The 17,001-nt window shown below is 45.5% G+C and overlaps 1 pseudogene; it reads left to right on the top strand.

The window, feature by feature from the left end:
- Positions 1 to 17,001, top strand: part of LOC115106501 (PH and SEC7 domain-containing protein 1-like) — a 53,174-nt pseudogene that overhangs the window by 1,836 nt on the left and 34,337 nt on the right.

The following is a 17,001-nucleotide window of genomic DNA, read 5'->3' as shown; positions in this document are numbered from 1 at the left end:
CATTATGTTTCACAGTAAAATTGTATTTTGCATCATTTGTTGTCTATTGAAAGATGTCTACAAACAACATTTATGCACAATAAAACATTTTATTGAAAATTGGCTACATTACAATAGGTACCAATTTGAAGTCTTGTACTCAAAGTTTAGAAAATTCACCACATGCTTGTGAAAATTGTACCAAAGCGATTCAAAAAACTGGAATAGTATTTCAAATTAGTTTTTCAACTAACATCGTTTCCAGGGAGACTCACTAGACTCACTAGACTCACCCTCAAATAAATTAATTTGAGATCCATTCATTCGGAATATTAGACAGTACTAAGAGACCCAGTAGAACAGGGGTGTCAAACATATGGACGCAGGACGGAAGGCGTCCAATCTAGTCTGTAAGTGATTTGAGAATTTAAAAAAAATAATGATAAAAATATATATATGTATTTAGGGTTGCAAAGGGAGGGTATCTTTCAAATATTTTATGTCATCTATCACAGGATATTTAGTGGCCTTTTTGGGTACTTCAGATTATCTCTGGCCTTATCACATGTAAAATATATGAAATAATAAATAAGATGATTTTAAAATATGAAATAAAATGACAAAGCTGAAAATCTTTATCCTAAATATAAACAAATCAATACCATTGGTGTTTAATATGAGGGTTTCAGCATGAAATATCCTTTATATTTTTGGTTTACACATTTTATTTTACTATGTCAGTATGTCAATATGTATTTGCTGTCAGTGTTTTGCCTTCAAACTGGTGGCAGTTGTAGAAAAAGCCAATAGTTGGAATGGTTTCAGAGTTCATTGAAAATATAGCCATTGTGGATTAGATGCTTGCCTATTATCTAGGCTATTTTTCTCTTGAAGTATATGGTCTATCTTCTACTAGAAACTCATGGACAATATGGACCCAGATACAATAAATGAATAAAAATGAGTTTGACATCCCTGAAGTAGAGCCTTCCTGTGCCTCACTCTTGGTTGTTATCCTCTTTCCCTATTTCTCTCTTTCCATCTAGGCCATTGGACAGTTTCTTCGACAACCTCCCGGCCCTCAAGTCGCCCATCCTGGTTTCGGGTCCTCGTCTGGCAGGCACGACTGAGGACACCTTCAGCCGCCATTTTGAGAGCATAATGGAGTCACATCGTGCCAAGGGCACATCCTACTGCAGCCTGGACAGCGAGGAGCTGCTGACCTCCAGCACCCAGACGGTCCTGACCTTTGACCTTCCCACACTGACCCCAGAGATCCAGGGAGGTCAGATGATCTGTCAGAGCGCCCGACACATTGTCAAGTTGAGCTTCGCCCCACTGGCCCACTGTGAGAGGGGGACAAGCCTATCAGATTCCATCGTCACGGTGACAGGCGACTCAGACGCCACGCGCGCCCCCTCCAGCGAAAGGCTGAGCAGTGGCTCGGAGGACACACTCCCGCGAGGGGGGGGGGCGGGGCACGGATGTTGGGGAGCAGCTGGTACAGCAACCCCACATTCTCCTTCCCTAGGTCAGTGATGTCATACAGCAGCAACCCCTCCCTCTCCTTCCACAGGTCAGTGATGTCATCTCTACTGCTCTGATGTAGTACCTTATGAAAGGCCAGACCCGATAGGCTGCTGACATAAAGCACCCACTGGGCACAGACGTCAGATTAACGTCTAGTTTTGAATTACGTTTGGTTGAATTGTCAACTAACGTGAATTCAACATGAAATCAACCAAAAATATTGAATTGAGGTTAAAAGTTGGGTGATAAAAGACAAATCCAATAAGTTTTCCACGTTTTTGGTTGAAATGATGTGGAAACAATATTGATTCAACCAGTTCTTGCCTAATGGGTATGAGGTTACTCTCATAGACGAAGTAAAGCCAAGGTAGGCTTCTATTCAGAACATACAGTATGGTATAATCTAAGATGAAATACAAAACAACAAATCACTATATTATACTCTATTGTCCATGTACAGTATTAGAGGACAACGTAATAACTGAGGATCATAATGTGCATATGTTATGTACTGTATATGTACATTGAAAATATACTTTTTTAGAGTCTTCCCCTAACAATATCAGTTTCCAAAAGCGCCAGTCCCAGGCTTGTCTGCTGGGACACAGCACCTGCTGCAGTGCGATTTTGGAGCAGAGCTGTTAGTGAAGGTCGCTAGGAGGCTGTCTGCCTCACCGTACCGCTGGTTTCCATGACGGCATGCGGTGTGAGTGTGTGTGTTGGTATGTGTGTGTGTGTGTGTGTGTGTGTGTGTGTGTGTGTGTGTGTGTGTGTGTGTGTGTGTGTGTGTGTGTGTGTGTGTGTGTGTGTGTGTGTGTGTGTGTGTGTGTGTGTGTGTGTGTGTGTGTGTGTGTGTGTGTGTGTGTGTGTGTCTTTGCCGTTGTGTGTGATGGCTGGAGCAGGTGACTGGTACTGACTGGGGCAGATGGCTGTGGTAGTACAGCTCTCAACTATTGATAATGTTAAAGTGATTCAACTAGCTTTGCTATTACTGTCAATAACAGCATAGCTGGAACTCTTTACCAATCAGATTGCGTGTCCCGATCTATCCATTACATACGTATTAAGATGATGTATCATCATATATTATGATATATGCAAATATTGTAATTTTAGGTAGAGAATATTCTTATTTCTCAGGTGGTCAATATACACTTCTGCTTAATCAGCATTTATCATTTTCGTCAACACCAATAACAGAGAATGATCTGCTAGGGGCTTGACAACCCAGCACCATCTGGTGGGTTTTGTGGTTAGTGTAGAGAGGAACTGCAGTGCTGATGAGGGAGATGGTAATTGTGTTTGGCAGCACTGCGGTGGCAGTGGGACACTGTCACCTTGCGGTACAGACCACTAGATGCTGCTAAAGGACCATGTTGCAGGTTGTGGATTGATACTGTCTGAACATATGGATAATGATACCAATGGGTTTTTAGAGCCAAATGTGTGGACCACTTGTGGTGTCTACTGTAAGTGACATTTGTTGGAGAAAACAGCATTAAAGTAGCATTCTTCAGTGATCCTACTGTTAACACAACAGACATGTTCAAGATAATGTAGTTGTGTGTGTGTGTGTGTGTGTGTGTGTGTGTGTGTGTGTGTGTGTGTGTGTGTGTGTGTGTGTGTGTGTGTGTACGTCCGTGTATGCATGCGTGCTTGCAGACTTGAGTGCATACTGTACGCGTGCGTATAAAGGCTCCCGTATGTATGTTTACCATTGGCACTGGGCCACCACTGTTAGTCCTGGTCTGTAGGGCTGGTGACAGCAAAATGTGGTGACATCAGTCCATTTCCGGTAGTCTGTTCAGCTGCAGCCTGCCACGACACCAGAAGAACAGAACAGAACAGTGGCTGGATTGTGTGGGGCCAGAAAAGCCCTGAAAGCCCACTGACAGTGATAATCCAGTCTTATATTCAAAGTGTTTCCTGGGAACACATCCAATGACCAGTACAAAACCAAACCAAAATAGGATATAGTGGCTTAAAAAGTTCAACTCCGTCGTAGTTGACCAAGTTCCCTCTGGGAAGAACAAAGTTATTCTATTCTATTTGTCTGGTAAATATTGACATTGTGCTGGTATTGTTACCACAGTTACTGTACAAACTGATCCACCTATCACAGTCCTGCAAGAAAGGAATCCATGAAGAGGACACCAGGGAAAATATTTCAGAGGGCTTATCCACTCCATACTTTGATAACAGTTGGAATTTCAGCCCTTTACCCCCCCCCCTCACATCTCCCTTTTGAGATGGTTTGAGCCATTAGACAGAGGCCCATTGTGTAGAACCATCCATCTAGACAGACGGAGGGGGGGCCAATTGTGTGGCAATGAACCGTTGAAATGGAGGCTGACGATAGTGGGAATTCTCTTATGGCCTTATGTGATAGCTGTTCAATTAGTGCTCACGACTGTAGCGTGCTATGGTGATTATCGCCTGCGAGTTGCTTACAGTAAACAGGCACCTCATTAATGACTGGCGCTCACAATAGGCCTCTCTATTCCATGTATGTTTCTAAACCGGGGTTCAATCCCAGCACTAACACACCTGATGGAAATACTGTAATCAAAGGCTTGATGATATGGTACGTTTACCAGTTGAGTCAAGTGTGTGTGTACAGGGGTGGAACAATTTATTTTTTTCCCCCTGTGGGTCTGGAGTTGAGGAATAAAACCTGATTCTTTTCCTGGATACCAAGTCGTTGTTGTGGAGAGAGAGAACAAAAATGTTTGTTCTACTGTAATTTGTTAATAATATAATCATATTTCTATTTCTAGGGTTTATCAATGGGAGTTGTCCCTGGCACTAACCCGCTTTGTTTTCCTTTGTGTGCTTATAGCTCCATTAAGAGTCGAGGTGAACAGCATGTATACCTCATCCAAAGGATGTACCTACTGACTATGAGTAATTGGAGCTTGTGAGAGTGGAGGCAGGAGGGAGGGTGGGAGAGTGAGAGAAGGAGGGAGAGATTTTGAGTGAAAGGCGGCCAAGTTCCGTGCCATGCTTAGTGCCCAAGGTCGGCAGGGGAAGTTACAAAAGCTTACAGAGAGAGAGAGAGAGAGAGGGAGAGAGAGAGGGGGAGAGAGAGAGAGAGAGAGAGAGAGAGAGAGAGAGAGAGAGAGAGAGAGAGAGCGGAGTGAATAGAACAGAAACAAACAGAGAGAGAAGAGAAGAGAAGAGAAAGAGGCGCTGCCGGACAAAATGTATCTAGCTTGGGAAACTTGCTAAAAGGAGAGAAGGAGAAGAATGTAAATAGAAAGTGGCGCCATACAGCTGTGTGTGTTAACTACAGCTAAAGGGAGTGACTTGCTGGCTGAGTCTTAGGCCTTATGGGTTTAGAATCCAGGTCATGTACTGTACTAGGACTAGCTAGCAGACCAGCTGAGACACTGAGAAAAACAGAGCGGTAGAGGGGTTAGCGGGGGGATGCGATCAGGCCGGGGAGCAAGGACAGGGAGAGGGGGGAGAGGGGGGGTCAATAGGGTGACCAGTTTGAGACACTCGTACAGGGAGGGGACAGGTAAAACAAGGAGGGCCAGCTCTGTGTTCTGTTGGCATGGCTCACTCGGAGAGGATAGGTACCTTCCTACTCGCCACTCGAGCTCAAGGCGGAGGTAAGAGCTCTACTCCTTCTCCTCTTTTCTCTCCTCTCCTCTCCTCTCCTCTCCTCTCCTCTTCTCTCCTCTCAGACTACTGTAGGTAGTGTGGAAATATCTGCCTTCTAATCATCTCACTGCCTCTGTAGGCTCCATATGAGACAAGGAAACCAGGGTGTCTGGTGATCAGTCATTGCTCGGTAACAAAGCCATTCATTCAGCTAATGGAATGGCTTGTTTGCTCTGTGGAGGTGTGTATGACTCAGGGATAATAAGGAAGTCTGAATGTGCTGTGCTGTAGTCCTGGTAGTCTGGGTAAAGTGTGTTTCTGTCATACTTTAAATATTTTAAATACTGTTCCCAAGCTTGTATTCTTGGATGGATTTAAACTCAGCAAAAAAAGACACATCCCTTTTTCAGGACTCTGTCTTTCAATGATAATTCGTAAAAATCCAAATAACTTCACAGATTTTCATTGTACAGGGTTTAACACTTAACATAAACAATTAATGAACATGCACCTGTGGAACGGTCGTTAAGACACTAACAGCTTACAGACGGTAGGCAATTAAGGTCACAGTTATGAAAACTTAGGACACTAAAGAGGCCTTTCTACTGACTCTGAAAAACTAAAAGAAAGATGCTCCCTGCTCATCTGCGTGAACGTGCCTTAGGCATGCTGCAAGGAGGCATGAGGACTGCAGATGTGGCCATGGCAATAAATTGCAATGTCCCTACTGTGAGACACCTAAGACAGCGTTACAGGGAGACAGGACAGACAGCTGATCGTCCTCGCAGTGGCAGACATTGTGTAACAACACCTGCACAGGATCGGTACATACGAACATCACACCTGCGGGACAGGTACAAGATGGCAACAACAACTGCCCAAGTTACACCAGGAACGCACAATCCCTCCATCAGTGCTCAGATTGTCCACAATAGGCTGAGAGAGGCTGGACTTAGGGCTTGTAGCCTGTTGTAAGGCAGATCCACACCAGGCATCACCGGCAACAACGTCGCCTATGGGCACAAACCCACCGTCACTGGACCAGACAGGACTGGCAAAAAGTGCTCTTCACTGACGAGTCACGGTCTTGTCTCACCAGGGGTGATGGTCGGATTAGCGTTTATCGTTGAAGGAATGAGTGTTACACCGAGGTCTGTACCCTGGAACGGGATCAATTTGGAGGTGGAGGGTCCATCATGGTCTGGGGCGATGTGTCACAGCATCATCGGACTGCGCTTGTTGTCATTGCAGGCAATCTCAACGCTGTGTGTTACAGGGAAGACATCCTCCTCCCTCATGTGGTACCCTTCCTGCAGGCTCATCCTGACATGACCCTCCAGCATGACAATACCACCAGGCATACTGCTCGTTCTGTGCGTGAATTCCTGCAAGACAGGAATGTCAGTGTTCTGCCATGGCCAGCGAAGAGCCCAGATCTCAATCCCATTGAGCACGTCTGGGACCTGTTAGAGCGGAGGGTGAGGGCTAGAGCCTTTCCCCCCAGAAATGTCCGGGAACATGCAGGTGCCTTGGTGGAAGAGTGCGGTAACATCTCACAGCAAGAACTGGCCAATCTGGTGCAGTCCATAAGGAGGAGATGCACTGCAGTACTTAATGCAGCTGGTGGCCACACCAGATACTGACTGTTACTTTTTTATTTTGACCCCCGCTTTTGTTCAGGGACACATTATTCCATTTCTGTTAGTCACATGTCTGTGGAACTTGTTCAGTTTATATTTCAGTTGTTGAATCTTGTCATGTTCATACAAATATTTACACAGTTTGCAGAAAATAAACGCAGTAGACAGTGAGAGGACATTTATTATGATATATTATGGCTGAAGCCCAGACTTGTAGTTCAAGTCCTCTTCTATCATTTGAAACCATGTATTATCAACAGATAGAACTCACAGGTCTTCATTTTCTGTTCTTGTTTCTGTTCTTGTTCCAAGGCGACATAACATGCGGAAAGCTATTACCACAGCATAATTGAGATATAGTGTGGCGTGCCCTCCTGAACCCTCTACTGCTTGAAAAGGGGTTAAATGACTGGGTGATATAGAGAGAGTTGCAGGAAAGGATAGATTTATGGAAGGAGGTTGTATAATGTGTCCTTCTGTTTATTGTGCCCTGTGTATGCTTAACATGGTCCACATTTGAGTGTATTAATGTACTGAATTATCATTGTGTCACACCAGAAGAAAGCATTGGCCTACAATAGGAAAGGTTCCAGGACTATTTTTTCAGTAGACCTGACCAGAGACTTACAGTTTTGCTGCAAGCTTTACAGTGTTGCCGTGAAGAAATTACAACAAAGTGGGTTGCATCATAATTTATCCACACCTCCCTTCACTCTTTGTCTTTGTCCTCCCGCTCCTTCCCTTTCTCCCTCTATCCCCCTCCCTCTCCCTCTTAACTCGTCTCTCCCTCTCTTTCCCCCCTTCTTACTTTTTCTCTCCCCCCAGGGAGAAGGCTCGTCTGGCGACAGACTCGGAGCTGGATCAGGACCTCAGTGAGCGGCTGGGACTGGGGAGCAGCGACACCCTCACCAACGGTAACCGTGCTGACGGAGAGGCCGCCAAGCGCCTGGCCAAGCGCCTCTTCACCCTGGACGGCTTCAGGAAGTCCGACGTGGCCCGTCACCTCAGCAAGAAGTGAGCACCTGGCACCCAGCCTTCTCGTGTTATCGATCCTTCTCTTTACGATGTGCTGCTGTACATTGTCTATGCTATGTGTAGCGTGTATACTGTCGATGACAACACCTAGTATAGATGTGGCTAACATTTCCAAGATCTCTCTCTCTCTCTCGCTCTCTTCTATACTAGACCTGGTCTGGACCTTGTCTGACCCCTTGGTTTTCCTCCGCGGTTGTACTCTTCGATTAGTCTGTCTGTCTGTCTGTCTCTCCGGCCTGTCTGCCTGTCTGTCTGTCTCTCCGTCCGTCCGTCCGTCTGTCTGTACCTTCGTCCGTCTCTTTGGTGAAAAGGACAGATTCCTTCTGTCTGACAGATTCACCCTGGGAATCAAAGTTTCAAACTGAGTGTTATTATAAGGGGAGTTAGTCCAAAGTTGTCACGTTGGTGGGGGCGCATCTTAAACTCTTACAATGATCATACCCAATGAAAAGCTGTCTGTCCGTCCATCTTTCTGCACATCCGTCTTTCTGCTAATCCATCCGTCCGTCCATCTGTCTGATGAAAAGGAATTTAGGATGAAAAGAGTTCCTCCTCTCTGACAGATGCACTCTGGGAATCATAGTTTTTGGCCCCAAGTATTCGTCTCAAGGACACAACCCAACTATGGCCTTGTGTGTTTGAGCTGGGAAAGCCAGCAGCTGATTAACATGTTGTTCTCTCTCCCTCTCCCTCTTTCTCTCTCTTTTCCTGTCTCTCTCTCTATTTATTTATCTATGTCTCTCTCTCTCTCTCCCCAGCAATGATTTCAGTCATAAGGTTGCAGAGGAGTATCTACACTTCTTTAACTTCACAGGTCTTAATGTGGACCAGGCTCTGAGGTGAGAGGTTCAAACTTGACTGACTTGTTCAGCTAGCCAGCCACTGGTTAGTAGATGGTAATACTGCTCTCTGGTGGCAGGCTGAGGGAAAGTAGCCTAATATGCCAGACTTGTGTTTCTAGCCCAGAAAAAAACGCTCCTGATTCAATTAATCAAGGGCTTGGTGATTAATTAAGTCGTTGAATGAGGTGGACAGGTGCGTAATGAGGTGCGTTACCGCTGGGCTGGAACCAACATTTGCCACCCTTTAGGATACTAGAGAAACTGGATACTGGATTGGGGTTGAGAAGCCCTGTGTTTCTGCTCAATGTGTGTGTCTGTGTGTTCCAGAGCCTTACTCAAGCAGTTCTCCCTAATGGGAGAGACTCAGGAGAGGGAGCGGGTGCTGTCTCACTTCTCCAGGAGATACCTGCACTGTAACCCAATACTCATACCTACTGAGGGTAAGAGGACGCCACTGTCTCATTTCCACTATAGAAATAGCACAGCTCCGTCGTCATGGTAATAGATTGAAATGTCTCCTCCTTATCCAGATGGTGTTCATACCTTGACCTGTGCCCTGATGCTGCTAAACACAGACCTGCATGGCCATGTAAGTTGAGTTCTGTGTGTGTGTGTGTGTGTGTGTGTGTGTGTGTGTGTGTTAGGGATACAAATGTCATTAAGTTCAGGGTAGAGTTCAGTGTAGAGACATTTTTCAGAGATCCATTCCCCCCCAGGCTCCACTGACTCAGTATAGTGGTAGCTTTGGGAAATAAGCCCCCGACTTATCGAAAGCTGATCTGGGACCAGCCTCCTGATTACAATGTGTTCCTACACTATCATATAATCCAGTCCATATCAAACTGTACACTGATTCCAGTATAACTCTAAATCTAGGCCATCTATTGCTGCATGGTGTGATGTGCAACCTCTACAGATGACTCCAGGTAGTTTAGTCGAAACCATTTATATTATATGGAAATATTCAGGTCTGGTTGAAGGGGCTAGAGCTGGCTTGATGAGAAACCCACTCTCTCAGGGGAAGGGGGGATTGAGAGATGCCTGGCTGGTATAGTTCTGTGCTTCATCACCATCATCATCATCATCATCATGCATCAGTCACCAATGTCATTATCTTCTTCTTCTTCAAAATCATCATCGTCATCAATGGCGTCATCCTGATCATCATCATCATCATAGTCCCCAGCATCTTCGTCGTCTTTATCTTCACTCACGATCTCTCTTCAGCAATATTCCCAGCATGCAATAGTAGCAGATGGGGCTCTGTGAAAACTCACTCCTCAGCCTGAAGTGTCTCCCCTTGCGCTGCCGAAAAACGAGCTTTTCCGCGGTGTGACTGAGTAAGACGCTTCAGGAGGGCGGCCACGTTTGTTTGCGAGGCAGAGGTCATGCGTTCGAGCCTCAGTGGGAGCCCAATCAGGAGAAAGCGGTACTCGCTAAGCAAGCAGCGTGACGTCCTTCAAACAATCTCCTTCTGAACACTCTCAGCTCATCAACTAGATTAAATCAATTGGATGAGGTCCCTGAAAGTCATTTCTCCCCATAACATCCTTCAGAGATGAATTCTAATATAATAGTTTGTCAAAGAGCTGCAGAAGGACAGATGAATTAGACAATCTGTGCCTCGAATATTTTAGATGACTGATGTTGGTGGTGCTTTTTAAAGATTATATTCATTCATAGCATAGTAGTCTCATGAAATCTCAGGGATAGGGCAATAGCTCTAGGTCTAACAAATCACAAGTTTGGCTAGGCGGGGCTTCTAAAGAATCCCCTCGGAAACATAGCAGAGGCGGACACACGATATAGACGCGGATAGCTAGCCACTGACCCTGCCAGTCAGTGGTTTTCAGCTGGTAAAGCTAACATCATGGCGCATGCAAACTACTCACTTGCGAAACACACTCATTGAAAATATCTAGCTAGCTACCGGAGATGTTTACGGCAGGGCTCTGGACGGATTTTCCGGCATCCAACTCCGCCCTTTCCTCTCTGCCAAACCGACGTTGGTTTGAGGAAAGACATGTATGCTGGAACATTGGTACATTGTGGGAGAAAAGCCACCTGTCTAGAGCAGATATTCTAGAGCAGATATTCTAGAGCAGATATTCTAGAGCAGATATTCTAGAGCAGGGATGGGTACCTGACGATATTCTACTATGAGTTACAATAGTAGAATACACCGGGTACAATTTCTAAATGTGGTTGTGCATCAGCAGTTTTTCTCTTGTTATGTCAGTCACTAACAGTCACTGACAGTTACTCAATTAGCTCATGTCAGCTAGCCAGCTATCTAAACGTAGTTTAAAATGGCATGAAATTAGCTGTAGAATGTAACTTAGGGCCCCTAAAAGGCTAGGTCTCTGACTGCATGTGTGGGTATGGATGTGGCTATGGATGTGGGTATGGATGTGTGTATGGGTATGGATGTGGGTATGGGTATGGATGTGGGTATGCAGACCAGCGAGTCACTGAAGCCCCTTATTATGAGTTCAAAAGTTGCCCATCCCTTGGTCTAGAGAGACTAATAGCATAGAGTAAGTACTGTGTGTCATGTTTTTCAGAACATTGGCAAAAGGATGTCCTGCACACAGTTCATTGACAACCTGGAGGGTCTGAATGAGGGTCAAGACTTTCCCAAAGACTTGCTGAAGGTGAGTCACTGTACTGTACATTGCTATAAAAACACACATACACACACTAATTGTTGTGTTGTCTAGCAGACCAGGAGAAGACTTACTGTACCTTCCCTCTGGTGAATCTCTGCTCGAGATCGGACAACGTTAGATTATGCTATTAGCTTCTCCCTGTTGTGGGCAGCATAATGGGGTTAGGCTCATCTGGGGCCATTCATTGGGAGCCCACAGGCACACCAGCGGATGCCAGATGAGCTAAATCAGTGGGGTTGCCTGCCGTTGACGTGGCTAATGATGATGCGTTTGATTTGTTTTGTCTGCAAAGGGTTCCCTCAACGCGTAAGTCAACAAGTTGTAATGGTGTATCTATAATACATGTGGGAGAGGGGGGAAGAGGGGGGAAGAGGGAACCAGGCAATATTTTTCACCCAGAAATGAAGGAATATGAATTCTAAAAATGACAGGCTTTGCTGTTATTAAGTCAGGATAGCATCAGCTCCCCTGCCATGGGAGAGCTTTAAGGTGAGAGAGAGATGGAGAGAGAGAGAGAGGTGGTAGCTGTTTTATTTATGCACTGTATATATCTAGAAAGTGTATTTTAAATCATGCTCTCCTCCCACTCCCTCTCTTTCCCTCTCTCTCCCTCTCCTCCAACTCCCTCTCTCCCTCTCCTCCAACATCCTCTCTCTCCCTCTCCTCCATCTCTCTCTCCCTCTCCTCCAACTCCCTCTCTCCCTCTCCTCCAACTCCCTCTCTCTCTCTCTTTCTCTCTCTCTTTCTCTAACTCTCCAAATGTTTTCCCTGCCCACTTTCTATCTCTCGTTTTCTCTCTTTCTCTCCCACTCCTTGTTCTCCTCACTGCCCCAATCCCATCCTAGCTTATCCCAACATCATTTCATTCTGACTAAATGACTGTCATGTTGTTCCTGATAATCTGCTTCATATCCTTCATTCCCTTCCCTCCTCTTCCTGCTTTCCCATTTCCCTTCTATCTCTGGTGTGTATTCCCTGGTCACCCATTATCATAATAATGTTACATTACACACACACACACACACGCACACGTACACACAAACACACACTGATCTGTGTCTCATACTTGGGCCAATCTGAGCCTGACATCCCCACTAAAATACTCAAAGTAGAAGTAGATAGCCATCTTTCCCTTTTTCACATTCTCTCCCTCTCTCTCTCTCTCTCCTAGCCTCACTCCTAACCCTAACCTAACTCCTAACCTAACTCCTAGCCCTAACCTAACTCCTAACAGCAATATTCCTGTATGGTGGACTCAAAATGTCTTGTAGTTGAGTAGCCTGCCTAGGCTACTGATCAAATGTTGCTGTAATAGGCCTATATGTTTCTCATTTACATGGTGTTTTGTTGCAGGTTTACTTTTTGGGTAATTCATTGTCAAACTTTAAAAACCGAAGCCAGACTGCAACATTTTAGTAGCCTAGCTAGGATTGTGGCATGTCTGTACACTTTCCCTCCGCTGTGCACTGTAAACGGGACACACGAAAGAAGTTGAATTCACGATGCCAGCTCACTGTTGACTAATTTACCCTCGCCTGTGTGTCCTATTGTCCTTTAGTAGTGATTTTTCGCCAGGTGTGAATCCTTTATCTTATAACTTTTTGACAATCATGATGACATTTTCTGTAAACTACAGCAATGACCTGTTGGAACCTAAACTTGGCATTTAGCCGACAGAGATGGTCGCCTCGCTTCAGGTCCTTAGGAAAGTATGCAGTCATTTTTTTTACATTTATTATAGCCCAGAAAATCTCAAGTGTTATTACATACAGCCGGGAGGAACTATTTGACATAAAAGCGACGTCAACTTACCAACATTACGACCAGGAATACGTCTTTCCAGAAGCAGATCCTTTGTTCGGACCTCCACCCTGGACATGGGATATTATCCCAGAGACCGACCCAAAACAACGTGGTCGTCGCAGGAGAGTCAGACCGAACGGCATACTGGTCAGACTTAGAAGGCGAGCACACCACCCACCGCTTCTGAGCATATTACTCGCCAATGTCTAATCTCTAGACAACAAGGTGGACGAAATTATGGCCCAAGTTGCCTTCCAGAGAGACATCAGAGATTGTAACATTCTCTGTTTCACGGAAACATGGCTCACTTGTGTTGTCAGAGTCGGTACAGCCACCCGGTTTCTTCACGCATCGCGCCTACAGAAACAAATAACTCTCTGGTAAGAAGAAGGGCTGAGGTGCATGCCTTATGATTAACGATTCATGGTGGCATCAAAACAATATACAGGAACTTAAGTCCTTTTGTTCACCTGACCTAGAATTCCTTACAATCAAATGCCGACCGCATTATCTACCAAGAGAATTCACTTTGATTATAGTCACAGCCGTGTATATCTCCCCCCCCCAAGCAGATACCTCAGCGGCCCTGAAATAACTTCACTGGACTCTATGGAAACTGGAAACTGGATTTTAACAAAGCTAATCTGAGATAAGGCTTCCTAAATTCTATCAGCATATCAAATGCGCAACACGGGCTGGTAGCATTCTGGACCATTGCTACTCTAACTTCCGCGATGCATGCAAAGCCCTCCCCCGCCCTCCCTTTGGCAAATCTGACCGTGACTCCATTTTGTTGCTCCCAGCCTATAGACAGACACTAAAACAGGAATCGCCCGTGCTCAGGTCTATCCAACACTGGTCTGACCAATCGGATTCCACGCTTCAAGATTTCTTCGATCACGTGGACTGGGATATGTTCCAGGTAGCCTCAGACAATAACATTGACGTATATGCTGAATCGCTGAGCGAGTTTATTAGCAAGTGCATCGGTGATGTTGTACTGTGACTATTAAAACCTTCCCTAACCAGAAACAGTGGATTGATGGCAGCATTCGTGCAAAACTGAAAGCACGAACCACCGCTTTTAATCATGGAAAGGCAACTGGAAACATGACCGAATACAAACAGTGTAGCTATTCCCTCCACAAGGCAATCAAACAAGCAAAGCGTCAGTATAGAGACAATGTAGAGTCGCAATTCAACGGCTCAAACACGACGTATGTGGCAGGGTCTACAGACAATCACGGATTACAAAAAGAAAACCAGCCCCGTCGCGGACATTGACGTCTTGCTCCCAGACAAATTAAACAACTTCTTTGTTCGCTTTGAGGACAATACAGTGCCACTGACACGGCCCGCTACCAAAGCCTGTGGGCTCTCCTTCACCATGGCCAACGTGAGTAAAACATTTAAAAGTGTTAACCTTCGCATGGCTGCCAGCCCAGACGGCATCCCTAGCCGCGTCCTCAGAGCATGTGCAGACCAGCTGGCTGGTGTGTTTACGGACATATTCACCCGTAGCACTCACTTCTGTCATCATGAAGTCTTTGAGAGACTAGTCAAGGATCATATCACCTCCACCCTACCTGATACCCTAAACCCACTCCAATTTGCTTACCGCCCCAATAGGTCCACAGACGATGCAATCGCCATCACACTGCACACTGCCCTATCCCATCTGGACAAGAGGAATACCTATGTGAGAATGCTGTTCATTGACTACAGCTCAGCATTTAACACCATAGTACCCTCCAAACTCGTCATTAAGCTTGAGACCCTGGGTCTTGACCCCGCCCTGTGCAACTGGGTACTGAAATTTCTACAGGGAGGAGGTGACGGCTACAGGGAGGAGGTGAGGGCCCTCAGAGTGTGGTGTCAGAAAAATAACCTCTCACTCAACGTCAACAAAACAAAGGAGATGATCATGGACTTCAGGAAACAGTAGAGGGAGCATACCCCCCATCCACATCGACGGGACAGTAGTGGAGAAGTTCCTCGGCGTACGGAAATGGTCCACGCACACATACAGCGTGGTGAAGAAGGCACAACAACACCTCTTCAACCTCAGGAGGCTGAAGAAATGTGGCTTGTCACCTAAAACACTCACAAACTTTTACAGATGCACAATTGAAAGCATCCTGTCGGGCTGTTGCCTGGTACGGCAACTACTCCTCCCACAACCGCAAGGCTCTCCAGAGGGCAGTGAGGTCTGCACAATGCATCACCGGGGGCAAACTACCTGTCATAGGAAGGCCAAAAAGATTGTCAAAGACATCAACCACCCGAGCCACTGCCTGTTCACCCCGCTATCATCCAGAAGGCGAGGTCAGTACAGGGACCGAGAGACTGAAAAACAGCTTCTATCAGACTGTTAAACAGCCACCACTAACATTGAGTGGCTGCTGCCAACATACAGACTCAAATCTCTTGCCACTTTAATAAATGTAATAAATGTATCACTAGTCACTTTAAATAACCTCACTTTAATAATATCTACATATCCTACATTACTACATCCTACATATGTATATACTGTATTCTATACCATCTACTGCGTCTTGCCTATGCCTCACGGCCATCGCTCATCCATATATATTTTTATGTACATATTCTTATTCATTCCTTTACACTTGTGTGTATTAGGTAGTCATTGTGAATTTGTTAGATTACTTGTTAGATATTACTGCACTGTCGGGAACTAGAAGCACAAGCATTTTGCTACACTCGCATTAACATCTGCTAACCATGTGTATGTGACCAATGCAATCAGATTTGATACAACATGTTTAAACTTTCGGTCGGGTAGAAGATTTGTTCAGTGCCATTAGTGATGATGGGCTGGCTCCTGTTGGCCAGGGAGGAGTGTTGTGTGAGTGGCAATGCACTGCCGTTTGGTGTACAGCACGTTCTTCTTCGATGGGGTTTAATGGCGGTTGGCATCCAATGTTAATGGCGCATTACCGCCACCAGCTGGATTAAACAAAAAAAACATTGCGAGAAAGGGGAAAACGACATCATACAAAATGAAACACGTCAACTAAGAAAACCCATCCCACTTCTTCAATCCCAGTCCACTCCAAAATACATCCCTACACACGCTCAGGGGCCTGTGATGGCGGCACATTCACTGACAGGATTTCTTGCATGACCTCGACTGTGAAATCACAAAGACCCGAATAACGTTCAGCGGCATTCACAATGATTCCAGTTTTTCTTAGACTTGTTCTCCGCTTGTAGTTTATGACCATTTCAAATAATAATACAAAGTACACCTTTTTAACAGGTAGCATTTCACTATGCCTTCGATTGATGAGAACCCTTCACTGGTCGTGGTGGCTCTACTACCATTGTTTCTTCATTGCCACTCGTTCCTTCCCATCTTCTCACCACCTCCAGATAGGAGACACACTGGACACTCCTTGCCACCTCATTCTCCTCCACACGAACAGGGCACTCCAGGAATTCAGGCGCATGTTCACCTCCACAGTTGCAGCATTTCACTTCATCTGGCGTACGATACTCTTCCCCTCTGCACACACTTGACACATGACCAAGTATTTGACATTTATGACACTGAAGGGGCTTGTGCACAAAAAGTTCCCACGGGGTATTTCATGAATCCTAAGTTGGTTTGAGAAGAGAGACTCTTCATGAAAGAACAGTAGCATGGATGAAGTTAATTCCTTTTCTCCGTCCACCATACAGGTCAGTCGACGTGCACCAACCACTCCATCGATGTTTTCAGTTATATCCTCTGGCTTTACTTCTTGTGCCACGCCAGAAATAACCCCCTTGATGGATGACCTGCTGCGAAAATCCATACAGGAAAACATTCCACTCCGGCATCTTTTTGAGTCTTAAAACACACCAAAAAAATCGAAATAAGACCATTATTTG

This window comes from Oncorhynchus nerka, linkage group LG23 (assembly GCF_034236695.1).
Source record: "Oncorhynchus nerka isolate Pitt River linkage group LG23, Oner_Uvic_2.0, whole genome shotgun sequence".
Lineage (NCBI taxonomy): Eukaryota > Metazoa > Chordata > Actinopteri > Salmoniformes > Salmonidae > Oncorhynchus > Oncorhynchus nerka.
Note: the sequence above shows the minus strand (reverse complement) of the source record. Positions and strands in the feature narration are given on the sequence as shown.